Source organism: Tupaia chinensis, unplaced genomic scaffold, assembly GCF_000334495.1.
Source record: "Tupaia chinensis unplaced genomic scaffold, TupChi_1.0 Scaffold000674_2, whole genome shotgun sequence".
NCBI classification, from domain to species: Eukaryota; Metazoa; Chordata; class Mammalia; order Scandentia; family Tupaiidae; genus Tupaia; species Tupaia belangeri.
Window position 1 is genome coordinate 1,391,658 of NW_006160198.1, and position 25,569 is coordinate 1,417,226.

The 25,569-nt window shown below is 37.3% G+C and overlaps 1 pseudogene; it reads left to right on the forward strand.

Annotated features, from left to right (window-relative positions):
- The first annotated feature begins 289 nt into the window (after window positions 1-289).
- LOC102489706 (cell cycle control protein 50A pseudogene) lies at window positions 290-8,434 on the forward strand (annotated as a pseudogene).
- The last annotated feature ends 17,135 nt before the right edge of the window (window positions 8,435-25,569 follow it).

A 25,569-nucleotide genomic window follows, 5' to 3' on the forward strand; every position in this document is an offset into this window, starting at 1 on the left:
TAAAATTTAATCCTCTTCACCAAATTATTATTTGAGCATTTTTTATGTATCAGATACTTAATACTCACTGTCCTAAAAACTGAGTATATAGCTGAAAAATATCTGAAAATGCTGTTGGATGGAGAATAACGCAGTCAAAAAAGAGGTATGTGAGTAAATCATATAGTATGTGAGATGGTGATGAGTTTAATGACAAAGCAAGAAAGGAGAGTAAGGAGTGTACAGATTTATGATGTTGATTAGGGTAATGAGAGAAGACCTCACTGAGATTATATTGGACTAAAGACCTATGGCAGGTGAAGTGGTGGAAAATGAAGCTATTTGGGTGAATCAATTTTCCAGAGAAAAAGCGGGAAGAATAGAGGTGAGCAAGGCAGGAGGCAGAGTAACCAGACAAGTGGCAAGAAGTGGTGCAAGTTTTGGCCAGATGAGACATTGTGGGATTCTGGATGTATATTTGCGGAAAGAGCCAAGAGCACTTGCTGAGAGACGAAATGAGCGGTACAAGGGAAAAATAAAGAGTCTAGGATGATGCCAAGGTGTCTGGCCTGACAAGTGAAAGAATGGCATTTCCATTACCCAAGACAAGGAAGTACTAAGAACTACACTTGTATTCAGCAAAAAGGGAGTTATTGAAGACTTGTAAGAGCAGTTCAATGGAGTGGTGGTAGGGGGCAATTTAAGGGAAAAATGGAAGGAGAAAGATTGGAGTAAAGATTATACTCTGGAAGATTGGCAAAGAGAGGTAAAGAATCGGGAGGAGCTGGAAGAAGCAGGTTCCAAAAAGAACTTAGTTATTGCTTACCTTGCAAACTATACAAAAATGTGAAAATACATACCTTATCTTGTCTTTTCAAATTATTTCACCATATCCTACATGTGTTTTTGTCTACCTCTCACTGTGAGCAGCAAGTGAGTACAATAATGAAATAAAGGACTCATTGGAGTCAAATTACAACAGTGTAACTAATGCCTCAGACAAAGTAACTGTGAAAACTTGTATAAAATAGCAGCAAATCTTTTTTTTTAATTAAAAAAAGGAGGTAGAACTTTCACTGGGAAAAGAGTTTAATGGTTTGATCAGCAATAAATAAGAGTTATTTCCTTTATTAAAATGCCTGATTACATAAGAAGTGCAGAAATATTTTTAAACTGTGTCATAGTATCAGTTCTCTCACCATGAAATGTTCATTCCTGAGCTCTGGTAGACATAGATCTGCTGGAGACAGGAAGCAAGGAATGCCATTCAGCTGAATGAATGAATGAATCATTATGGTAAACTAAATATAATTCCCAAAGTCATGTCAGGACACCAGGAATAACAACAATACTGGTCTCTTTATGAGGGCATGGAAGTTTTTTAGGTTTGTTTTGTTTCGTTTTCCTCCACCAAGAGAGAGGAAGAAAAGATATTATTTTAGGGCTTTGTTTAAAAAAATTCCACCAGAGTCTATGTTCCATGACAATATGGACTATGTCTGGTTCCCGATGTTTAGCCTTGTTCAGAGTGCATTATAGGAAATCAACAAATATTTTTGAATGAATAAAAGTATACAAGATAAGTTAAATAAATGAATAAACAGCATCTTAATCTTTTAAAACTATATTAAATAATAAGTTACAGGTAGAGTCTCATATAACAAACCGCTTCTACAATAAATAACCAACACTCTACTTGTTCCACCTACATAGGAAGCTTTAAGGACTTCACATATGTATCTATTTTGATTATCCAAACGAGATATTTTCCTAAGCTCATTGATGAGCCTGGTGAAGAAACTCTTAATTTGGTCTTGTTTATTTTAGCAAAACTACCACTAAGAGATATCTACCAATTGTTGTTACAATCAGGCTATTCTGGGACCAGAAGATGACATAGTGGTAACGTCACTGGACTCCCACATGGCCAACCTCAATTCAAGTCCCAGACCCGGTGGCTTGAAACACACCAGGCACATGTGCATGCATACCTAAGATCCCAGGATGAGAATGAAGGAGAAGGGATTGTGGCATGGCCATTTCACCTGGGGAGGAGGGTGATTTCTCACATTATCTCTGTCTCTGTCTCTCTCTTTCTTCCCCATTCCCCTGAGAAATATGTGCCCTAAGGCAAAAACTAAGACAAGGAAGTACTAAGAACTACACTTGTATTCAGCAAAAAGGGAGTTATTGAAGACTTGTAAGAGCAGTTCAATGGAGTGGTGGTAGGGGGCAATTTAAGGGAAAAATGGAAGGAGAAAGATTGGAGTAAAGATTATACTCTGGAAGATTGGCAAAGAGAGGTAAAGAATCGGGAGGAGCTGGAAGAAGCAGGTTCCAAAAAGAACTTAGTTATTGCTTACCTTGCAAACTATACAAAAATGTGAAAATACATACCTTATCTTGTCTTTTCAAATTATTTCACCATATCCTACATGTGTTTTTGTCTACCTCTCACTGTGAGCAGCAAGTGAGTACAATAATGAAATAAAGGACTCATTGGAGTCAAATTACAACAGTGTAACTAATGCCTCAGACAAAGTAACTGTGAAAACTTGTATAAAATAGCAGCAAATCTTTTTTTTTAATTAAAAAAAGGAGGTAGAACTTTCACTGGGAAAAGAGTTTAATGGTTTGATCAGCAATAAATAAGAGTTATTTCCTTTATTAAAATGCCTGATTACATAAGAAGTGCAGAAATATTTTTAAACTGTGTCATAGTATCAGTTCTCTCACCATGAAATGTTCATTCCTGAGCTCTGGTAGACATAGATCTGCTGGAGACAGGAAGCAAGGAATGCCATTCAGCTGAATGAATGAATGAATCATTATGGTAAACTAAATATAATTCCCAAAGTCATGTCAGGACACCAGGAATAACAACAATACTGGTCTCTTTATGAGGGCATGGAAGTTTTTTAGGTTTGTTTTGTTTCGTTTTCCTCCACCAAGAGAGAGGAAGAAAAGATATTATTTTAGGGCTTTGTTTAAAAAAATTCCACCAGAGTCTATGTTCCATGACAATATGGACTATGTCTGGTTCCCGATGTTTAGCCTTGTTCAGAGTGCATTATAGGAAATCAACAAATATTTTTGAATGAATAAAAGTATACAAGATAAGTTAAATAAATGAATAAACAGCATCTTAATCTTTTAAAACTATATTAAATAATAAGTTACAGGTAGAGTCTCATATAACAAACCGCTTCTACAATAAATAACCAACACTCTACTTGTTCCACCTACATAGGAAGCTTTAAGGACTTCACATATGTATCTATTTTGATTATCCAAACGAGATATTTTCCTAAGCTCATTGATGAGCCTGGTGAAGAAACTCTTAATTTGGTCTTGTTTATTTTAGCAAAACTACCACTAAGAGATATCTACCAATTGTTGTTACAATCAGGCTATTCTGGGACCAGAAGATGACATAGTGGTAACGTCACTGGACTCCCACATGGCCAACCTCAATTCAAGTCCCAGACCCGGTGGCTTGAAACACACCAGGCACATGTGCATGCATACCTAAGATCCCAGGATGAGAATGAAGGAGAAGGGATTGTGGCATGGCCATTTCACCTGGGGAGGAGGGTGATTTCTCACATTATCTCTGTCTCTGTCTCTCTCTTTCTTCCCCATTCCCCTGAGAAATATGTGCCCTAAGGCAAAAACTTCTTAAAAAAAAAAAAAAAAAAAAAAAAATACTGGGCTAGTTCTGTAGCACAGTGATTAAATGCTGCACAAGGGAACCAGATCCCACATAGGCCAATCGTGGTTCAAATCCCATCCCAGAGGACTGAGAAACATGCCAGGTATGTTCACACATGCCAAGGATCCTGATGGGATGGAGAAACAGCAAAAAAAAGACAAAAAAAAAAGGGATTGCAATGTGACCAGGCCCCACTGGAGGGTGCTTTCTCTCTTTTCCTCTTGTACATATGCATGTGTGTACACACACTCTCTCTGGCCAAAAAAAAAAAAAAAAAAAAGTGTAAGATTAAATTTTGAGAAAATCATTATGAATACATCTTTGAAGTAACCATAAATATGAACATTGTCTTTGACAATTCATATGTGTGCTATTTAAACAATGAAAATTAATCTTTAGCCTAACTTGTGCCATTCTAGAACAAGAGAAAGATATCCTACATATATTTTAATGTCAAATACATGGTGGTTTTTATGACTAAATAATAGCAACTTTTAGAAATATAATGTTCAATACTCCTATTTTCTTGTCTGAGTAATGAAAATTAGGCCATACCATGGGTGACAGTGAGAATTCCCCTGAAAGATTTATGTCAATCATCTTGGGGTAGGCTCTGGAGTGGTCATGGAAAGAAGCTTCTCTGAACTGAGAGTTGAATATTTAGAATTCAGCACCCAGGATTCCTACAGATTTCTCTTCGGTGGGAACTGAGCTTGCTCAGAAACATGATGACAAATGAGAACAAATTTATGTGAGGAAAAGTAACTAGGAAAATTACAAAACAAAATATCAATTTATCTCTGGAACAACAATGACTCAGAGTGTACACAAGCTGGAGAATAAAAAAACAACCAGATACATTAGCAGAACACATAAAAATTCCTTCAATAATCTCACACATTAATTGGGAGAAAGAACTAATAGAAAAAGTTGAGGATGAAAGTTCATATAACAGGAATTTATCATTGTACCATCATTGAGAGTAGTCCTTTCCTTCTAACCTTTCAGCTAGATTATATTGTTCAACAATGGGCTTCTGACCCGATATGTGATAGTGCAGCACCTCTCAATTCTTTTTTTTAATTGTTTATTTAATTTTATTTATTATTATTTTTTAATTTGCTATAAGGCATGTGCACTCAACAGAGAGAGAGAGAGAGAGAGGGAAAGTGAGAAAGCAACCTGTCACATCTGGGACTCAAACCATGGTCAGCCATGTGGGAGTCCAGTGCTTTAACTACCATACCACCTGTTGGACCCCTTTCCTCAATTCTTAAATTTGGCATAAGACAGACCTCGTCTCCATACCTCTATACTGAAAGACATTTAAAACTTTAGAACTGGTGAAGACCATGTCTTTCATAATAAGAAAAATTCTGGTAAGAGAATAAATCTAAATCACAGAAAATGACCAAGGAGAATGACAAGTAATAATTACCTCTGAACTTGAGATACAGTCCAGCACTTCCTGTGGCTTGATACCATTTCCTGTGGCCAATGCCAATAATCCTTTTTCCTAAACTGGTTTAACTTTGATTTCTGTCTTTTATAATCAAAAGAATCTGGCCTAATAGAAACATGATATTCAACTTTATAAAAAAAATTTTTGGAGAAGTTTTTGCTATAGGGTGCATGTGCTCTCCAGAAAGACAGAGACAGAGAGACAGAAAGCAAGAAATCAGCTCCCGGGGGGATGGCCATGCCGCAATCCCTTCTCCCATTCTCCTCTTGGCATCTTGGGCACGCATGCACATGTCTCGATATGAGTTTAGGCTACCGAATCTAGAACTCGAACCATGGTTGACTACATGAGAGTCCAGTGACATAGCCATTACGTCAATTGCTGGTTCCAATATTGAACTTTTTACTGTCCCAGGTTGGCAAGGCCTAGAAACATACCAATTACATTCTTTTCTTCTCTCTCTCTCTTTTTTAATTACCACAGGTTGTGTTCACTCACCAGAGACAGAGAGAGAGATCATCCTACAATGGAGAATGAGCATGCCAGATTCCCTCCTCCATCTCTCCATCCTGGAGAGATTGTGCACTCACATGCACATATGCATGCCTGGCATGTTTTTCAAGGCACTAGAGCTGAGATTCAAACTGCTATACTATGTGGAATCTGTTTACCTTACTACTGAGCTATGGTGCTGGCCCCATATCTATTACATTTTGATTAAAAATAAATAACACTGAAACTCAGAGAAGCTAAGTTCTTGCCCTTTAATCAAAAAGAGATTAAAGAGCAATGCTGGGGTTTAAATATTCATATTTCAAAGCCAGTCCCTCTCCACTAACAATTACCTATGGTAAAATAGAGATATGGACATCCTGAAAGTTACTAGAATTTATTTTTTGAAGGTTTTTGCTGTCAGGCACGTGTGCTTGCCAGAAAGACAGAGAGAGACAAAGAGATGGAAAGTTAGAAACCACCCCCCAAGGGAGATGGCCATGCTGCAATCCCTTCTCCTCCATTCTCCTCTCGAGATCCTGGGCATGCACACGTCCCCAGCATGAATTTAAACCACCGGGTCCAGGACTCGAACCACGGTTGACTACATGGGAATCCAGCCATTACACCAACTGCTGGTCCCGATAGTTACTGGAAAATTTATAAAGTACAGTCAGCCCTCCTTATTCATGGGTTCTGCATGTGTAAATTCAATTAATCTCAGAACAAAAATACTGGGGAAGGGACCAACAGTTAGCATAATGGCTATGTCGCTGGACTCCCACATAGTTGACCGCAGTTCAAGTCCCGGACCCCATGGCTTAAACTCATGCCGGGCATGTGTGCTTGCGTGCCCAAGATCCCAGAGGAGAATGGAGGAGAAGGGGTTGCGGCATGGCCATCCCCCTGGGGGGTGATTTCTTGCTTTCTGTCTCTGCGTCTCTGTCTGTCTGGCGAGCGCACGCGCCCTTTAGTGAAAAAAATAAAAAATAAAAAATAAAAAATATATAGGGGAATAAATTTAAAATAACTGTAAAACAAAAAGTAATATAAATGTATTTTAAAACAACATAGCATAACAGCTATTCACATGACATTTTTATTTGTATTAGATATTATAATAATCTATAGATTGTTTAAAGTATACAGAAGGATGTACATAGATTACATGGGAAAACTACACTATTTTATATAAGAGGCTTGAGCATCCACATATTTTAGTATATTGCAGGGGTCCTGGAAACTATCCCCTATGGATACTGAGAAATAACTATCCATTCAAAAGATTTGACACTACTGAATTAAAAGTCTTTTCTAATTCTGAATTAGAAGTTTCCAGAATTATTCTCCTTAGTGAATGGGCCAATATTACATTATTGATTTTCTATCCAACATAATTCTCTAATAAAGAACTTGTGGTACACTCCATACTTGACCTGGAAACTTATTCATACAACAAACTTATTTAGTGTGACAACACTATGCAAAGATAAGAGCACTAAACCCGTACTCTGCGCCTAAGAGTCACTTGGAAATCTCGCTAAATTAAGATTCTACTTCAGTAGGTCTGAAGTACAGAATCTGAAGATTCTGTACTTCTCATAAGCACCCAGAAGATGCAGATTCTCCTGGTCTACAAACCACATTTTGAAAAGCAAAGTGATAGATACCAGAAGATAAAACAGCTCTACAGAGGAGTGGCAGCAGCAACGCGGGCGCATCTCCTGTCAGGGTCAGCAGGCAGGTCCCCTGGGTGGTCCACCTGCGTGTCACGGGACCATGCCCCAGGAGTCAAGAGTGATGAACTACAACGTGAAGGATGAAGTGGATGGTAGGCCCCGGTGTCCTCCTGGAGGCACCACTAAGACCCGGAGGCCATGGCTGCCAACTTAGCAGCCCATCCTAATCGCTGACACGGTGCTACCTACCTTCATCATCGGCCTCATCTTCATCCCCACTGGCATCGGCACCTTCATCACCTCCAGCAACATCCACGAGATCGAGATTGATTATACCGGAATAGAGCCTTCCAGTCCCTGCAATAAATGTTTGTTTCCGGATGTGACATCTTGCTTTTGTACCACTAACTTCACATTGGAAAAGTCACTTGAGGGAAACGTGCTTACGTATTAAGGATTGTCTAATTTCAAATCTCAGGATGATAGTCAACTAAATGGAGATGCTAGTGCTTTGCTTAATCCCAGGAAGGAATGTGAACCTTAAGGAAGAAATGAAGACAAACCAATTGCTCCTTGTGGGCAACTGGTAACAGCATGTTTAATGGTTATTGCTTGATGGACTGATAAAAACGTGAAATTTAGAAATCCCCCTGGAGATGAAAGCCTGGAAGAACTATTTAAAGGTACAACACAGCCAGTAAACTGGCTTAAACCAGTATATCTGTTGGATTCTGAGCAAGATAATATGGATTTGTAAATAAGGATTTTATTGTTTGGATGCGTACTGCAGCATTACCTACTTTTCGCAAGCTCTATAATCTTACAGAGCGGAGAAGTGATTTCCATCCAACATGACCAGCTAGACAATACTACTTGCATATTACATACAATTACCCTGTACGTTCTTTTGATGGATGAAAACAGATGATTTTGAGCACTATTTCATGAATGGGAAGAAAAAAATCCATTTTTAGGGATTGCTTACATCACTATTGGATCTATCTCCTTCCTTCTGGGAGTTGTTCTGCTAGTAATTAATCATAAATATAGAAACAGTAGTAATACTGCTGGCATTACCATTTAGTTTTATATTCTGGAAACAAATCTACCGCATGTGCATCAAGGCCAGTTCTATTCAACCTAGCTTTTGAATGCTGATGTCTGGTTAGTATGTTATTTTGAAGTTGGCACACAACTTTAAAAAAAAAAAAAAGTCTTTGTCCTTTTCTCCTTCCATATGGACGACTTATGAAAATATATGATGGGTATAAAAAATTATCAACATCGTAACTGCTGAAATGGCACTCAAATGTTTGATTTTATTGGGACAGGCCACATGATGCATAGGGCCTCTTTCATGTGAAATGTGTCTACTGCTTAAATGTTTATGCTGTGTTGATATTATATTGGCATACGATGCTGTATATGTCTGCCTATTGTGTGAAGAAAGAGACTACAAGATGTACAAGTGTAACGGCTTGCTAACCTTTCAGGATTCAGAGTTACAGAAAGATGAAGAAAGACCAAATCTAATAAAATGCTTCATCGTTTTCATATGTTGTGTGTAAAGGTTTAAAGTGCCATCTTTGTCTAGGTGGTTCAGGTATTCAATTTATCCAGTAGAGTACAGTAAAGCTTATTCTGATTTCAAAAGACATGCTTGCCACGTCCGATACAGGAGTTGATGTTCATGTCTGAAGAGGTCAGGTAGGTCTTGGGTAGGAGAATTTACAATCCCTTTTACCATTTGGTTAAATGCTGCAATCAGGAAGCCCAACTCATGTGAAATGTTTTTACATGTGATCATTTCCCTTGAAGCTTACTCTTCATAAGGGAAGAAAGTATACAGGGGAGATATGGGAACACTGCTTGGCAGACCTTCCTCTGGTTCCTCAACTGTATACCAGATGTAAGTGCTCCAAGAAAACTGTTTTCACTCTTGTGGTATTTAACATTCAGAAGTTACTTCAGCGGGACCAGCAGTTGGCATAATGGCTATGTCGCTGGACTCCAATGTAGTTGACCGTGGTTCAGGTCCCAGACCCAGTGGTTTAAACTCACGCCAGGCAGGTGTGCGTGCATGCCCAAGATCCCGAGAGGAAAAAGAGAGAATTTATTACACTAACTGCTGGTCCCAAGTACTAATATTATTTATGAGAAAGTCTTTAAACTATAATCTTAATTTCCTTTGTATTTCATTTAAATTGTGCATATAGGTCAAATACGGATGTGTATGCACGTTCTCTTTAGTTAATGTACCAATTGTTTAGGTGGGTTTTCCTAAGACATACTTTAAAAAGATGTTCTATGAGTTTCCTAATTAAATTTTGGGGATTTTGGAATATGTATATGATAAATTATAACATATATGATTGAAGTTATTTTGTTTTCTACTAACTGGAATTATTTTAATATTTCTTATTGAATAAATGTGGTAATTTGTTTGCTATGGAATTTATTCTTGGGGTGAATGTAAACTTTTTCACATGCATAAAAATGTATATTAATCAGAGGTGGCTTAATTGCATTGAAATTTTTTCCTTCTTTTACTAAACAATTGTATGTTTAGATAGAAGAATACCTGTTTATTCAGAGTGTGTAGTGATTTCCTTCCATTATATTTTAAATCAAAAGATCTGGGTAATGTATCAGTTTTTATTAATATATGCTTTTTAACAAATAAAAAACAATATAATGGTTAATAGTAGAAATGTGCCACAATTAAGTTTTATGTAACATGTGAAGTTTAGTTAGAAGAACATTTCATAATGACTTTAACTGATACAAACTATTATTTGCATGAAGTAATTGCTATATATTTACTCTAAAATTTCTGCATATCATTTTTATTTTTATTTATTTATTTATTTATTTTTTGGAGAGGTTTTTGCTATAGGGTGTGTGCGCTCGCCAGACAGACAGAGAGACAGAGAGACAGAAAGCGAGAAATCACCCCCCAGGGGGGGATGGCCATGCTGCAATCCCTTCTCCTCCATTCTCCTCTCAGGATCTTGGGCATGCACACACATGCGCCTGGTGTGAGTTTTAAGCCACTAGGTCCGGGACTTGAACCACAGTCAACTTACATGGGAGTCCAGCGACATAGCCATTACACTAACTGCTGGTCCCTAAAATTTCTGCATATCTAGAATATTTTTGTCTAAAAATATTCTATGCTTTGTGAGTCCTTCAGAATGTTATTTATTCTGAAAATTGTGTCTCTTGCACATGGCAGTTTATTTTCTGGGTTACATCACTAGGGAAGGAGAGTTTCTGCAAGTCTTTCAAGATTGAGTCTGTGCTCTTTAAGGAGGACTACCATCCTGCATCTCTTTTTCTAGTTGGGAAACCTAGGGTGCTGCTAAATAAAAATCGAAGCATCCTTCTGCACTTTCTCATCCATGGAGAAGATGAAATCTTAAAATATATTTGAAGTTTTATCTGTTTTGCAAGTACATTAATGCCTATGTTCCTCCATTTTCTGCCACTTGAGCTTAAAGGGATTCCTCTTGCTACGTATGAAGAATATGGAACATTCATATGGCATCTGGAAGCACGGGTGGAGGGAAAACATTTTTTTCTTTAAGGTCCATGTTTATCTTTCGGAAACACGTTATATCCAACTTTGAAAAGATCATATTGCATTTTAAGGCTACTGGGTTGAGTAGACAGTATTGAGGAATGCATTAATTTGCAGGAGGTATTTTGACATATGAAAGGTTTCCCATTGAAGGAATTATTAAATAAGCAAAAGCTAAGAATTTTCATTAGGCAAAATTATAAGGCAGTTTAAGAATAAAGTGTTAAAAAATCTATATACTACCTAATAGAGAATTATTCATTCAACCAAGAAACAAATGAATATTATTTGTTTAATGTCCAGTGACAGAGTTTATTTTGTAACCTCAATTATATTAAAAATAACATTGTTAGTATGTTCTGTATTAATAAAAATGAACAAAATTAATTTTGCTCTGTTTAAGTGTCGCTAAAATAACAGTGCCACATGTTTTTGCTCTAAATTTTAACCTAAAAAATAAATCCAGGTTTTGACTTCTCTATACCCAAATTTGATAAAATTATATTCATTGTTAAATTAGTTATCATATTTGTATTTATAAATTACTCTAAAAATATTAAACACAAGGTTCATCCGTATTACCAAGAAACATCTGTTCATCTCAAGAAGTGGTCAGATTGTCATCTGAATTACAGACAGACTGTTCAGGTGTCTTATTATTTCAAAGGGGATCTCTGGTAAAGAGGCAAAGATGATGAAAATAATGAAATGGGGCACACAGGAAATGAGAAGCTGACCTAAGGAGCAGCAGCTGAGAGGAAGGATAATGAATGCTGTTCAGCTTGTTACCTCCCGCCATCATGGAAACATTACCTTAGAATGATTGTGTGGTGCTTTTGGTTAAGATGTAAACATTTGTTCTTTGTGAACATGACTATTTTGAGAAGAGGGTGGAGGAAGTAAGGAAGTGCTGCTGTTAAGAGAATTTTGATGTATGAGTGTCTACTGTAGAGTTTGAATGGTCTAGTAAAATGTTTTAACAACCCCCGTCCAGCCCATGCACCAGTCAGTAAATGTAAAAACACATTTCTCCTAATACTACTTGAAACGTCAAAATAAATATCTTGTCTAAAATTAAAAAAAAGATTAAAACAATTAATGCATATTACCCACTCCTTAAAACTAGAATGAAATATTGTTAAATACCATTTTGAAAACAGGACATCTTTCATTTCAGTGTAAAATAAAATTTTATAACAGCCAAGAAATGTGTGCAATAGACATTTTACCTCATTGCTGACCTTGGCAAGACTTATTTATGAAGTAGTGCTTAGCAGTGATACGAGGAATTGGCTAGAGGTCAAGAATTGAATGGAAACAAGACAAAAGGTAAAATTCATGAAAGGATAAAAGACAGTTTTGTTGCATATATTGGTTACATCTAAAAAGTATTTTTTACAATTTATATGCATCAAAATGGTCTCTTCAAATTGGCTCTATCAAAATGTCCTGTTTCAGAGAAAGCTATAGACATAAATAAGTACAATATAATCATTCATTCAACAAACATTTATTAATTTTCTACTTTATGTCAAGTGCTGTCCTGGGAAATAAGGAAAAAGGAGAAAACAAAATTTTAAAAATCAAAGTATAGTGTCAAAATTGGCATTTAGGATCCTGGGCACAAGATATATGAAATGTTCTATAAGAATTCAGAATAAAAAGATAACCATTCTGACTGAGGTTACCAACGAAGACTATATGAAGGAGATGGCAACTAGTCCTGTCTAACACGGGGATCAGATTTCCAGAGATGAAAAAAGAATAAGGCATTTTGATTTGGGAGGTGGCAAGATTAAAGGAGAAGGAAAGGTACACATAAGAAACTGAAAAAAAAAAAATACTTAAGACTGAATAACAAATTAATTACAGCACAATTGCAAATAATGAGGTTCAAAAGATAAGGTTGAGTCAAATAATTTATGTCAGATTTGAGCCATTTACACTAGTCAGATCTTTGCCTATGCCATAATTCTCTTCCTCCAGATCTTTGAATGGCTCACTCATTCATATCCCTCTGATCTCAAGCTAAAAGTTCATCCTTAATGAAGTCTTCCCTGAACATATCCTGGAAAACACAGATCTGAACCTGCATCTTTTATTAATTAATTAAATTTTTAATTTTTTATATTCAATCACTGTGTATCATTTCAGCATACCAAATGATTTTTCTCATCATGAATATATGGTATATTGGTTTAGTCAAAGATTTGACCATACACATTATCATCAAAAATCAATTTTCCGTTTTTGTGTCCCTTAAATGTTCTGCTTCTTTCTTTTTCCCCTGATTCTTTTCCTCTCACCCTCCATTTCCCACCCTTCTCCTGCACTGTCTCTAGTATCAACAGTTGCTCTTCATGCTTTTATATTTTGCAGTCTTTCAGTTTCTGCCATAGAGTACCAACATTCAGTAGATACTGAGTGGGGACATAAAATGCCTCTCTTTTATAGTCTGGCTTACTTTGCTTAGCAGTAAATCTTCCATATTTGTCCATTTTCTGTAAAATGCTAGGGTCTCATCGTTTTTTATAGCTGAGTAGTATTCCATAGTGTATATGTTCCACACTTTATTAATTCATTCACCTGTTTGTGGACATTTGAGTTATTCCCATGTCTTAGCAATTGTGAATATGGCAACAAAAAACATAGATGTGCAAGTGTTTTCCCAACTAAGTGTATATTCCTATCCTTGGGTTGACACCCAGGAGTGGAATTGCTGGATCACATGGTAGTTCTATGTGTAGGTCTTTAAAAAACCTCCCTATTGTTCTCCACAATGACTGCACTAATTTACTTTCCCACCAACAGTGTAGGAGAGTTCCCCTTTCTCAACAGCCTCACCAGCACTTATCATTCGTTAATCTTTTAATCTTAGTCATTCTGCTTAGGGTGAGGTGATTATCTCATTGTGGTTTTGACTTGCGTCTCCTTATGATGAGGGATGTTGAGCATTTTTTCAAATGTTTTTGGCTGTTTATATGTCTTCCTTAGAGAGTTGTCTGTTCAGCTCATTTGCCCATCTTTTAATTGGGTTGATTATTTTGAGAGGTTATGCTGTTTGAGTTCCCTGTAAATCCTGATTATCAGTCCTTTACCTTGAGGCATAGTTTGCAAATATATTCTCCCATTCTGAGTGTTGTTGATTCACTCTAATTATTGTTTCTTTGCTGAGCAGAAGCTTTTTAATCTGTTGTCATCTTACTTGTCTATTTTTCAGATTACTGCCTGTGTTTTGGGAGTTTTATTTAAGAAGCTTTTCCCTACTCCAATGTCTCCAAGAGTTTCCCCTGCATTATCCACCGGTAGTTTTACAGTTTGAGGTCTTAGTTTTAGATCCTTGATCCATTTTGAGTTGACTTTTGTTAATCATGAGAGCTGGGGGTCCAGTTTCATCTACTTGAAGGTGAATACCCAGTTTTTCCAGCACCATTTGCTAAAGAGATTTTCTTTTCCCCACTGGATTAACTGATGCCCTTTGTAGAAAATCAGTTGGCTGTATGTTTTGGGGTTTATTTCTGGGGTCTCAATTCTGTTCCATTGGCCCATGCCTGTCTTTGTGCCATACCACACATTTTTGATTATCACAGCTTTGTAATATGTTTTGGGGTCAAAAAATGAGATGCCTTCTCTTCCACTCTTCTGGCTTGGTATTGCTTTGGCAATAGGGATCTTTTATGATTCCAGACAAATTCTATGATTGTTTTTTCTAAATCTATGAAGAGTATCTCTGGTAATTTGATTGTGATTACATTAAATATGTGGATTAAACTGGGATATAATTGACATTCTGAGTATATTAATTCTTTCAATTCAGAAACATGGATGTCTTTCTGCTTTTTTGCATCATTTTCCATTTCTTTTTTTAGATTTTCATAGTTTTCCTGGTCAAGATCTTTGAATTCTTTGGTTAGGTTTATTCCTAGGTATCTTGTATTTTTTTCTGGTTATTATAAGTAGAATTGTTTTCTTCAATTCTACCTTAGTCTGCTTGTCATGGATGTATAGAAATGCTGTAGATTTTTGTATGTTGATTTTTTATCTTGTCACTTTACTGTATTCATTTATCACTTCCAGGAATTTTTTCATGAATTATTTTTAATTTTCTATGTATATAATCATGCCATCTGTGAATAGTGATAATTTCACTTCTTCTTTTCATATTTGTATGCCTTCTATTTTATTCTCTTGACCAACTGCATTGGCTTGGACTTCTGCTACCATATTGAAAAGGAATGAAGAAAAGTGGGCAGCCTTATCTTGTTTCAGTTCTTAGCTTGTCCCCATTCAGTATTAATTTATTTATTATCTGTTTTTCTCTACTAAAATATAAGCTCCATATGACCCAGTACTCCCATTCCTGGGTACTTACCCAAAGGATAATAAGTCACTCTGTTGGGGAGAGATTTCTGCATCCATGTTTATTGAAACATTATTCACAATAGCTAAGACATGGAATCAGCCTAAGTGTACAACATCCAATGACTGGATCAAGAAAATACACATATACACAATTAAATATTACTCAGCTATAAAGAATAATGAAATCCTGTTTGATGCAGAGTGGAAAAATCTAGATTTTGATTTTGTTTTGTTTTTAGTTTTTCTATGGAGCATGTATGCTCACCAGAGAGAGAGAAAGGGAAAGTAAAAAATCATTCCTGAGGGGAGTTCTCCACCATTCTCCTGTTGGAATTTTGACATACATGCACATGTTCCCAGTATGTTTTTCAAGCTTCTGGATCTGGAACTCAGACCACACAATAGGTCATGTGATAAACAGCTGCCTTAACCTCCATGCCACCTGCTGGCCTGAAACCAAAATATTTAATGCTAAGTTAAATAAGGCAGGTACAAGCCCATGGCTTAGTGGTTAAGGTGGCTGATCCTACATGGTCAAGTGCATGGTTTGAGCCCCAGATATGGCAGCTTGAAAACATGCCAGATATGTGTCTTGCATGTCCAAAAGCCTTGAAGGGGGGAGAAATGGAGAAGGGATTGTGGTGCAATGCTTCATAGAGGTTGTTTTCTCACTTTCCCTCTCTCTCTGTCTCTCTCCTGTAAGTACATGTGCCATCTGACAAAACTGAAAAAGAAAGAAATAAAAGAAAAGAAGAGAAAAATAAAAAAGAAAGAAAAAAATAAGCCAGACTATGAAAGACATAGTCTGTCCCCATTTAGCAAATGAATGTCTGCACACTATGGCAGATAACAAAAGGTTTGAAGGCATAGAAATAGAGAAGGTAACTAGATACCAGATATTGCACTAGAGTTGGTAGTTAGGGGTGAGGAGCTTGGAAAAGACAGATTAACAGGCACAGGAATACATGTAAACAAGAAAGGTATATCACAATAGAGTTTGAAAAGGATGTTGCCAATTATATATATTATATATAAATTAAATATATTAACATGTATACGTGTGTGTGTGTGTATGTAACTAGTAGAAAGAAAATCAAAGGTATACAATATAATGTAATGCTCCTTGTTTATGATAAATATGGTTAATAGTCTTGATTTTATTATCATATACTACATTCATGCCTAGAAAAACCATATTGTAGGGACCAGCAGTTGGCATAATGGCTATGTCACTGGACTCCCATGTAGTTGATGTGGTTCGAGTCCCGGACCCTGTGGCTTAAACTCACACCAGGCATGTGTGCGTACGTGCCTAAGATCCTGAGAGGAGAATGGAGGAGAAGGGATTGCAGCATGGCCGTCCCCCCTGGGGGGTGATTTCTTGCTTTCTGTCTCTCTCTGTCTTTCTGGCAAGTGCCCTATAGCAAAAATCTCTATTTAAAAAAAAAAAGGAAAAGAAAGAAAGAAAGAAAAGAAAAAACATATCGTACTCCACAAATATGTACATGAATTAAATGTAAATAAGAAATTTTAAAATAATTTTTAAAAATTTACTAAATGGTGCATGTGCTCACCAAACAGAGACAGAGAGTGAAAGAAAGAGAGAAAGTGAAAAAGCAACCTCCTCATGGAGATAGTCATACCCAATCCTGTTTCTATTTCTCCTTTGGGATTTTGGACAGGCATGCACACATTCTATCATGTGTTTCAAGTTCCCAGTCCAATACTTAAACTACACAGTCAGCCATGAAGGATCCAACCACCTTAACCACCATACCACCAACTGAGCATAAAAGAGATTTTTTAAAATGAATTAATGTAATAAAACATGTTATTAGAAAAAAATGACAAAATGTACATGATTATCCCAGTAAATGCATAAAAAAAATGCCTGACAAAATATAATACCTATTCATGATAAAAGAAAAACTCTTAGTAGTGGAGAATAGAAGGAAATTGCCTCAAACTAATAAAGAACACTTAGGAAAAACCCTGTTGCTAATATCATAATTATAAAAAATGAATATCTTCTCCCTTAGACCAGGTACAATACAAGATGTCCACTCTCACCATTTCTACTCAATATTGCATAGCAAATTTTAGCCACTGAAATTGGGCAAGAAAAATAAATTAAAAACATCCAGATTACGGAGACTAGCAGTTTGCATACTGGCTATGTTGCTGGACTCCCATGTAGTCAACTGTGGTTTGAGCCCCGGACCTGGTGACTTAAACTCACACCAGGCATGTGTGTATGTGTGCCCAAGATCCCGAGAGAAGAATGGAGGAGAAGTGATTGCAGCGTGCCCATCACCTTGGGCGGTGATTTCTCGCTTTCTGTCTCTCTGTTTCCCTCTGTCTTTCTAGCAAGCACATGTGCCCTATAGCAAAAACCTCTCAAAAATTAAATAATTAATTAATTAATTAAAAAATCCAGATTGGAAAGAAGGAAATATTTTTTTTGTAGATAGTGTGATATGTAGAGAAAAATCTTAAAGTATCCAATATAGATAAAATCCTAAAATATCCATAATGAAACTACCTAAACTGTCCTAACCACAGTAGATCACACTGGCTGACACTGTTACTTGGCAGGATGATGCCACCTGAGAGGTCCATATTCAGCCCACCCTAAACCAGATTCAGTGGTGTATGTCTATTGTCTTATCTACTCAGGAGGCTGAGGAAAGAAGATCACAACCTGGTAAGACCCTGTCAAAAAGCAAAATTACCAGAACTAACTAAAAATCAAACTACTGCATACTAGTACCAAAAAATATGAAAATAAAATAAATAAAATAATTCCATACAATTACTGAAAATAAAAAAAGAACATAGGAATAAACTTAACAAAATAAGTACAAAACATGTACACTCAAAAAAAGAGAAAAAAGAAGATAAGAGAGGGACCAGTAGTTAGTGTAATGGCTATGTCGCTGAACTCCCACGTAGTTGACCACAGTTTGAGTCCCGGACTCAGTAGCTTAAACTCACGCCGGGCATGTGTGTGTGTGTGTGTGCCTAAGATCCCTAGAGGAGAATGGAGGAGAAGGGATTGTGGCGTGGCCATTCCCCCAGGGGGTGATTTCTTGCTTTCTGTCTCTCTGTCTCTCTCTGTCTTTCTGGGGAGTACATGACCCCTATAGCAAGAACCTCTAAAAAAATACACTGAAAATGACAAAACATTGTTCAAATAAATTAAAGAATAACTAAATAGGGGCCAGAAGATGGCATAGTGGTTACGTAGCTGGACAACCACATGACCAACCACAGTTCATGTTCTGGACCTGGTGGCTTGAAAATCATACTGGGCAGGTGTGCATGCATGCCCAAAATCATAGGAGGAGAATAGAGAAGAGGGGATCACAGTGCGGCCATCCATCTGGAGAGTGATTTCTCATTTTCTTTCTCACTGTCTCTGTCTCTCTCTGTGTCTCTGACAAGTGCATACACACTATGGCAGAAACCTATTTTTAAAAAAAAAGAATTTCAGAATAAGTGGAGAGAGATTCCATGTTCATGAGTCAGAAGACTTTGCTATTATTGTTAGAATAGTAATGTTCCCCAAACTGACTTATAGATTTAATGTAATTCCTATCACCTCATAATCAGAATATTTTTAATTGAGGTCAAATCGATATAACATAAAATACACCATTTAAGTCACCTTAAAGTATACAATTCAGTGGTATATTTGCATTCACAATGTTGCACAACTATTCAGTTCCAGAACATTTCATTGCCTCATACTTATTAAGCAGTCACTCCTCATTATCTCCCAACACCAACCCCTAGCAACCATTGATCATTCTGTCACTGGATTTGCCTATTCTAAATATTTGCTAAAAGTGGAATTGGACACTATGTAGCCTTTTGTATCTTTTTTCACTTAGCATAATGCTTTCAAGCTTCATTTCTGTTGTAGCATGAATTAGTACTTCATTAGTACTTCCTTCCTTTATATGGTTAAGTAATATTCCACTGTATATCCATGTTGTTTATCCATTCATCTGCTTATAGACATATGCTTTGGTGACACTTTTAGCTATTGTGAATAGTTTTTTCATAAACATTAATTTACAAGATTTTGTTTGAACACATTTTCATTTCATTGAGTACATACTAAGGAGTGGAATTGCTGGATTACATGGTAACTATATACTTGACTTTTTCAGGAACTATCATACAATTTCCAACCGAGCCTGCACCATTTTACATTCCCGCCAGCAATGTATGAGGGTTAAAATTCTCCATGTGCCCCTCAATACCTATTTTGCTATCTTTTAAAGTATAGCCATCTTTATAGCTGCCATGGAACTGGGAACTGACAAATTGTCAGTTAGGGCTCTGGCGTCAAATTTTCTCAGGTTAAATTGGCTCCACCAGTTACTAGCTTTGTGGTCTTATATGATTCATTTAACCTTTTTGTCTCAGATTCCTTATCTGTGATGGGTGCTATGGTTTGAAGTTTGTGTCCTCCAAAGTTCTTGTGTTTTAAATCCTAACCTCCAAGGTGATGCTATTAGGAGGTAAATAGGTCCTGAGGGTTAGTGGAATAGTGCCCTTATAAGAGACCCAGAGAGATCCTTGTCCTATCACCTGAGGTTCTAACAAAAACACAACCGTCAAAGGAGGTGAGCTTTCACCAGACACTAGATATGCTGGTGCCTTGATTTTGTACCTCCCAACCTCTATAACTATAAGCATTAAATTTTTGTTGTTTATAAGTCACAAAATCTTTGGTAGTTTGCTACAGGATCCCAAAATTGACTAAGACAGGGGAGTATATAAATAAAAGTATAAAATTTAAATTAAAATTAAGTTAATTAAATATCTTATATAAGTTCAAAAGAATTAAAAGAATAAGACACTTAGAATTGTATGTGACATTGGGGCCAGTAGATGATGTGGTGGTTAGGGGCACTGGACTCCCACATGGCCGACCACAGTTCGAATCCAGACCTGGCAGCTTGCTTTCTCATATTCCCTCTCTCTCTCTCACTCAGTCCCTCTCTGATCAAATTAAAATAAATAAATAAATATAACGTTAAAAAAAAATCGTGTATAGTTGGCAGCAATAGGTGTTAAAATATCAGCCATAGCTGTTGCAATACCCTTCTAAAGTCAGAAAAACAAAAGTAATAAAAAGCATGATGTTCCTGCTTTGTGACCATGATAGTTAATGACACGTTAGATTTAAAAAAAGCAAATTGTACATATGTGCACCTGGCAGAAAATGAATGGAAAGCAATATTTTCAAGTACAGAGTGGTAGAATGACTAGATATTTTTCTCTTCTACATCATACTTTCTTTTTCCATATTTTCAAAAATTAGCATTTATGTCTACCTCACTGACAATACCAAGTAGGCAAAATATGACTTAATTAATTAATTTCTGGATTTACTTAGGGAAAAAAATGTAAGTTTAAAAATTTTATTTATGGGACCAGCAGTTGGTGTAATGACTATGTCGCTGTACTCCCATGTGGTAGACCATGGTTCGAGTTCTGGACCCGGGTGGCTTAAATGCACACCGGGCGTGTGTGTGTACGTGCCCAAGATCCCGAGAGGAGAATGGAGGAGAAGGGATTGTGGCGTGGCCATTCCCCCCGGGGATGGCTTTCTTGCTTTCTGTCTCTGTTTTTCTCTGTCTTTCTGGCAAGCGCACTCACCCTATAGCAAAAAAAACCTCTCTTTGAAAAAAAAAATGTATTTACTTTATCATGTTTTTCTTAAGTGTGTAAATGCAAAAAAAAATTTGAAAATATGCAACTAACATCATTTTTAAGTGTAGTAAGAGATACTTTTAGTTTTTTTTAAGTTTCTATAATAAACATACATTATTTTTAATTTTAAAACTTTTATAAATTTATACCTGTATACTATCAAAAGAAGTTAGGCCAGCAGGTGGAATGGTGGTTGAGGTGCTGGACTCCCGTGTGGCCAACCATAGTTCCAGTGCAAGACATGGCAGCTAGCTTTCTCACTTTCCATCTCTCTCACTCTCTGTCTCTCCCTGGTGGGCACATGAGCCCTATTAAAGAATAGTAATAATTAAGTAAGTAAGTTTACAAGTGAGTGTCATAGAGTCCATAAATACTGTATAAAATTGTGCTTATATGTACTAATGTGTTTTTACAACAAATTAAACTATGTTTTTCAACATTATTTACAATCTGTCATTTTGAATATAAATTTTACATTAACCTTACTACATATGATTAGGCAGATTTAGTAATATCTCACTCCCAATCCAAACTTTGATGGATAAGAAATTTCATATATTTTCCATGAATTCTTCTCTTTCTTTCTTTCTCTCTCTCTCTCTCTCTCTCTCTCTCTCTCTCTCTCTCTCTCTCTCTCTGTGGAGAGGCTTGTGATCTCTCTCTCTTTGGAGAGGTTTTTGCTATAGAGCGCATGCACTCGCCAGACAGACAGAGAGAGACAGAGAGACAGGAAGCGAGAAATCATCCCCCCCAGGGGGGATGGCCACGCCACAATCCCTTCTCCTCTATTCTCCTCTTGGGATCTTGGGCATGCACGCACATGCACCTGGCGTGAGTTTAAGCCACCGATCCAGAACTCAAACCGTGGTCAATTACGTGGGAGTCCAGCGACATAGCCATTACGCTAACTACTGGTCCCTCTTCTCTATATTTCTCACACTGAACTTCAATTCGTTATCCATCCCGGAAAGTGTATTTCAGAACAAACTCAGAGCTCAACTGTTAAGTACTGTGCATTGGGAGCTGGATCACACATGGCTGACCATGGTTAGAATCCTGCCCCTGGCAACCTGAAAAAAAAAAAAAAAAACACTAGACTTTGGCAAAATGGCAGTGAAAGTGAGGTGTGTGTCTGAGTGAGCACAAAGGCAAATCTGTGTACGTGTGTGTGCACACATGTAGGAGTGTCTGTCTATGTGCAGACCTGAATGTAGGCAGTTCAGCCTTCTTAGGCAGGGAAGCCATTGCTGCTACTGTGGCTACAGTTAGTCCTGGTGATTTTCTCTGTGCAGGTTAATGGTGTATACCATTCTGAGAGAATTTCAAAATCTACCTTGGTAGAAAGCTAGCAGAGTGGCCACCATAAGGAACCCAGCCTTGCAAATACTTCCTGCTGCACCAGGCTGAATCTCCAGGTCCCACTGCCAGATTCTACGGTCCAGAAACTGAACTATTCACCAGGGAGGCAATTGTTGTCTCCCTGTCCCAGGCGCCACTGGAACTAAGACTAAACAGACTGTGGTGTGACCAGTATGCCTGCCATAGACAGTGAGGGGTGGCTGGAGGGGCAGCACTGACTGAAGAGGCCAGTGGGATCATGATGCTGGAGCCTAAGGCTGAGACTCACTGGAGAAAGTGGCACCAACACCCAGCCTTTGTTCCATTCAACGGGAAGGATCAAGACAGCTAGCTGGAAATACTTTTCTAGGAAGTAAGGCTAAGAAATCCTCAGGACTGAAACTAAATTGGTGAAGCATAAGAAAAAGATGACAGGAGCCTCTGGTACACATAGTGTTCTACTTGAAAATATAGTCAGCCACCTGAAGCCAGTGAGGCTCCAGAGCAGTTCCTACCCCTATATCCCCTGTACTGTAGGGGAAGAAGCAATAGAAACTCTCTGAAACCCTGAAGCCCAGCTGAAATAAAGAGCTCACCTCTCGTCCTCTCTGGACCACTTTGTCAGGGACATGCTTGGGACCTAGGATTGTCCTCCCTTGCCTTCCTGCAGCTTCACAGAATCTACTCCAAAATTTAGGATATTATGAATTCCGGATGCTGAAAAATCAACATGCAGATACAACAAATATTTAAAAACAAGGAAATATCTCTTCTGGAAAGGATCACATAACTTCTCACCAATAATGCAGAAAACACAAGAAATTGTAGAAATGTCAGACAAAGAATTCAGAATATTCATCATAACAAAGCTCAATGAGATGTAATAGAAAACAGGTCATTAATTCCAGGAGATGAGAAAATCATTCTATGACATGAAGGAGGAACTCTATAAAAGAAATAGACATCCTTAAAGAGGACCAAACAGAATATATAGAAATAAAGACTACAACACAGAAAATTAAAATCTTCCTTGAAAGTATCAATAGCACATTAGACCAGGCAAAAGAAAGAATCTGTGAACTTGAAGGAAATAAATCTCCATTTAGGAACCAGCAGTTGGTGTAATGGTTATATTGCTGTACTCCCACATAGTCAACAACAGTTCAAGTCCCAGATCCAGTGGCTTCAAACATGCCAGGTGCGTGTGCATGCCGAAGATCCCGAAAGGAGAATGGAGAAGAGATTGCATTGTGGCCATCCCCCTGGGAGGGTGATTTCTCACTTTCTGTCTCTGGTAGGCACACATGCCCTATAGCAAAAATCTATCTAAAAAGTTTTTAATAAATCTCCATTCAGTCCAAATCACCAAAAAGGTAACCATTCAAAATAAGGGCAATGGAAGGCAGCAGGTGGTGTAGTGATTAAGGCACTGGACTCCCATGGCTGACCACAGTTTAAGTCCCAGACCCAGAAGCTTAAAAATCATGCTGGGTGGGTGGACATACATATCCAAAATCCTGAGTAGAGAATGGAGAAGAGATTATGGCCTAGCAAAACCTCCAGGGGGTGATTTCTCACTTCCCCTGTCTCCATCTCTCTCTGTCTCTCTCTAGTGAGCTCATGCACCCTATGGCAAAAACCTAAAACAAAAAAAAAAAAAAGAGAGAGCAGCATACAGAGAATTTTTAAAAATAATTATTTTTTATTTAACTTTTATTTATTTATTTATTTATTTTAATTTGACCAGAAAGGGACAAAATGAGAGAGAGAAAGCCACCAGGTCCAGAATTCAAAACATGGTCCACTGTGTGAGAGTCCAACATCCCAACTACCATGCCACCTGCCAGCTCCTTACACAGAGAATTTTAAATACCATTAAGTGGTCAAATATCCACATATTGCATATTCCAGAAGATGAAGAGATAGGTTTAAAAAAAATAGAAAATCTCTTTCATGAAATGTAATACTATCTGAAAACTTTTCAAATTCAGAGAGAAATTCAGACATCTAGACCCAGGAAATACAAAGAACATCAAGTAGATTAAACATAGGAAGATCATTTCCAAGGCACATCATTGCAAAATTGGCAAAAGGAAAAGACTACTTACAAAGAATCCCCCATTATAATAACATTAGATCTCTCAACAGAAACAATATAGGCAAAGAATAAATGGGAAGACATATATAGAACTCTGAAGGAAAGGAAAAAAAAAAAGCCAGGAATAATATAACCAGCAAGATTTTTTTTCAAACAAGAAGGACAAATAAAATCACTCTCAGATAAACAAAAATTGAAAGAATTAACCAACACTAGACCAGCCCTTCAAAAAATAGTTAAGGGGATACTACATCTGGAAAATGAAAGGGACACAAGTAGAAATTTTAAAAAAAAAAACCTAAAAAAATGATTAACAAAGTGACAGGGATAAATCCACACATTATTGATAAAAACATTGAATATGAATGGGTTAAATTTCCCAATTTAAAAAAAAAAAAAACACAGATTAGTTGGATGGATTTTTTTTAAAAAAAGAACCTTTTATGACCAGCAGATGGTATAATAGTTACATCGCTGCACTCCCACAGAGTCAACTGTTGTTCCAGTCCAGACCCTGTAGCTTAAAACTCACACCGGCACATGTGCATGCATGCCCACAATCCCAAGAGGAGAATGCAGAAGAAGGGATTGTGGCATGGGGGTTGATTTCTCATCTTCTGTCTCTTTCTCTCCAGCAAGCACACATGCTTTATAGCAAAAATCTCTCTTAAAATAAAAAAAATTAAAATTAAAAGACAAGAGCCTTCTATATGCTGCTTACAAGAAACACACTTCACTGATAAAGACATGCATAGATTGGAAACTCAAGGCTTGGAAAAAGTAATTTCATGCAAACAGAAACCAAAAAGTGGCTGGAGTCACCATACTGGTATCTGACAAAATAGATATTAAGATGAAAACTATAAAAAGAGGGAACCAGCAGTTAGCATAATGGCTATGTCGCTGGACTCCCACGTAGTCGACCACGGTTCGCGTCCCAGACCCGGTGGCTTAAAACTCACGCCGGGCGCGTGTGCGTGCGTGTCCAAGATCCCGAGAGGAGAATGGAGAAGGGATTGCGGCATGACCATCCCCCGGGGAGGTGATTTCTCGCTTTCTGTCTCTCTGTCTCTCTCTGTCTGTCTGGCGAGCGCACACGCCCTATAGCGAAAATCTCTCAAAAAAAAAAAAAAACTATAA